At 41.7% G+C, this 2,882-nt stretch overlaps 1 protein-coding gene across 1 annotated transcript in view; it reads left to right on the plus strand.

The window, feature by feature from the left end:
* Positions 1 to 587: 587 nt before the first annotated feature.
* The window catches only part of VPRBP (Vpr (HIV-1) binding protein), an 89,064-nt gene continuing 86,769 nt past the window's right edge, over positions 588 to 2,882 (plus strand). The window contains 1 exon segment of the mRNA XM_010851787.1: positions 588 to 1,227. The gene's annotated coding sequence lies outside the window, so the exon portion shown is untranslated.

Consider the following 2,882-nt stretch of genomic DNA (forward strand, 5'->3'; position numbering starts at 1 on the left):
GGGGCGGCACCTGCCTGGGCCGCCGGCTGGGAGGGGGCGGGCCGGGCCTCCCGGGAGGCTTGGTCCAGGGCCTGACTAGACTTTTACTCCTCCAGATTTTGGGCTCGGGGGCGGGGCCTCCACGTTCTTCCTCCAGTCCGCAAAAGACGCTTCCCAAGAGTAACTCTTCCGCCCGGAGTGGGGGGCAAGGGTGTGCCCGCCCCTGTCTGGGGGAGGGGCCCCTCTCATTCCGCTCATCACTTTTTACTTCCCAGTCCTCCTAGTCTTAGTTCTGTACGGGGTGGAGGGTGTGTGTGTGGGGGTGGTCTCCATCTTCTTTGCCCTACGGCGGCCCCCTTCCCATTCTGTGTCTCCGCCTCTAGCTCCAGTCACCTGGGCGGGCTCTCTCCTCCCTCGGCCTCGTGCCACCTCCCTCTTGCACCCGCCCGGCTCTCTTTCGGGCGAGGTGGGGCGGGGCTCTCCCGGGACTCCTCCCATGCCCCTGGTGGAGGGGAGGGGCGGAAGGCGAGGTGTGAGGTTCTGCAGATTAGAGCCAAACGTTGGAGCGCCCGCCAACCTTCCTGGGATCCTATTGACGAGGGTTATAGTTGTTTTTAACTGAGTGTCATTCGTTTGCTTAATTCTCTCTTCTTAGACGGTTTGCGTCTCACTTCCTCTTATTGCACTGTTAGCGCTCGGGATCGTTTTTGTTGAGGAAGTAGTTAGGGGCTGTTTGTAGAGGCTCTTTTTGAGTCCCAGATGACTCGTCCATGTCATGTTGGCCTCAGTTTTTCCTTACTCTTGTCTTTTCAATGAAGCCTTTAAATTAGTCTACGTGTTTTAATTATTAGTAACATCTTCTTGTTCTAAACGCTTTGTTAGTGTACGGAGTGAGGTTCATTGGCAGTGTTCTGTAATTTTCTTGTCTCATTAAACCTTAAAAGGTTTATGTAAGCTTGTATTATTAGACTAGGAATTTGCTGTTTTTCTCCTTGATGCTGTCAAAATTTGGGTTTTGTATATTGCAATTATCCATTTTCTAGTGGTAATGTGTTTTTTTTTGTGTGTGTGTGTGTGTTTTTTAATATAAAGGAAATTGATACAGAATTTAGGAACTATAAAGGAAATCCTTTTATGCTCAAAATATTTTGGTTGTTGAGCACAGTGTTTTACTATTCTGTTGTACAGTAGTGAGACTTAATAGACAAGGAATCTGGTAGAATGAACCACTTGTTTGAAGTGATTGAGGTAAGTTGGTTTCTTACCAAATTATTTATGTTGTTTCTGTCACGGTTATGGACAGTAATAGACTGCTGGTATACAGGAACTCACATGTCGTACTAATTATTAGGTGAATTTTACTTGAAGCTCCAAATTTGTTTTTTTCCCCAGTGTGTGTGTGTGTTTTAAATAAGGAAGATTGGGTACAAGTATTTGTTTCAGAATTGTAACCTTATGGGATCTGTCGTTACAGTGAACTTTTTTTAGGCTTTGGGGTAGTTTTTAATTAAGCTAATAGGCTATACAGTACTGTGTATTACGAAAAGACAAGATGTTATGGTTTAATTTGAAAGTTACCAAAGGTAACAAAATAGTGGGACAGTGGTAGAGCTAGGATAGTGACATAGTGAAAAATCTTTCTTCTACCTTTATCCTTCAGAAAGTCAGTTACCTGCCAAAAAGTAATATTTTCTGTTTCTTACGTATTCCTCCAGGGACGGACAGACAGACACTCACACACTCACACTTTGCTTTTATCACTTGACAATGTACTGAGTTCCATATAGGAAAGGAAATGCTTCTTAGTTTTCTTCTGCTTTTTAACTAGAAAAAAAAATTCAAGTGTATTAAAAAGTTGAGAGTATAGTAAAATGAATACTTCTTTATCCATCTAGAGTCAACAGTTGTTATTATTTTGCCTTGTAGATGTGGTATGTATTTTGTGGAACCATTTGAAAATAAGTTGCAGGTACAGCACCCCTAAATACTTTGCAGGCATCCTTTGGGATAAAGGACTTTCTACTTTTTATCTTCATCGTGCGGCTTGAGAGATCTTAGTTCCCTAAACAGGGATTGAACCCAGGGCCCTGGTAGTAAGAGTGCCTGAGCCCTAACCACTGGATCGCCAGTAAATTCCCTCTACGTATTTTTTGTAGAGCTTTATATTATTCCATTTTGTGGACAGGATTATTGTTTAACTCTTACAACAACCATTTCCCTTTTACAGATAAGGAAATTGAGGTTTGGAGAAGTTAAATAACTTGACCAAGATCTCACAGGTATGTTGGCAGAGTTGGGATTTGAATGCTTGAACCCCTTTTCTACCAAGTACCAGTCGAATGGCCTTGGGGACCTCTCTAAGCCCCTTTCCTCATCTGTAAAATAAGGACAATATGGCTGTAAAATTTCAGGATAATAAGTGTCTATTTCATACTGATATTCAGCGATTGGTAACTACTGTATCATTAGACTGGCCATAAATTCTGCATACCACTGGAAGAACTCACTTTGGAACATGGAATGAGTAATGTACCTTCACTGTCTTGTCCATAACAAGATGGCTACACCTTTTGCACTTTGTTAATAGTCTTTTATAGAGAGTAAAATGAATTTTCATTGCCATTATTATCTTAGTTTAAGTTTATATTTTCTCTAGGCAAATGATTTTCCCAAAGTTATAGTTATATTTGGGCATAGTTAATTTGAAATTTTGAAAATGACAGTAGAAGTCCATGTGTGTTTTTAAATTGAACTCTAAAATTTTACTATTTTAATGCACTTGAGTTGACCTTCATTAGAGATATTATTTCCTTTAAACTTTGCTTTTATAAGCCCTTCTAGGCTGAGTGCTTAAGTTATCCAAGAGGCATTCCCTCTTGGACCTTCCCCCCCCCCCCCTAACA

This window comes from Bison bison, unplaced genomic scaffold (genome assembly GCF_000754665.1).
Source record: "Bison bison bison isolate TAMUID 2011002044 unplaced genomic scaffold, Bison_UMD1.0 scf7180017864304, whole genome shotgun sequence".
Classification (NCBI taxonomy): Eukaryota; Metazoa; Chordata; class Mammalia; order Artiodactyla; family Bovidae; genus Bison; species Bison bison.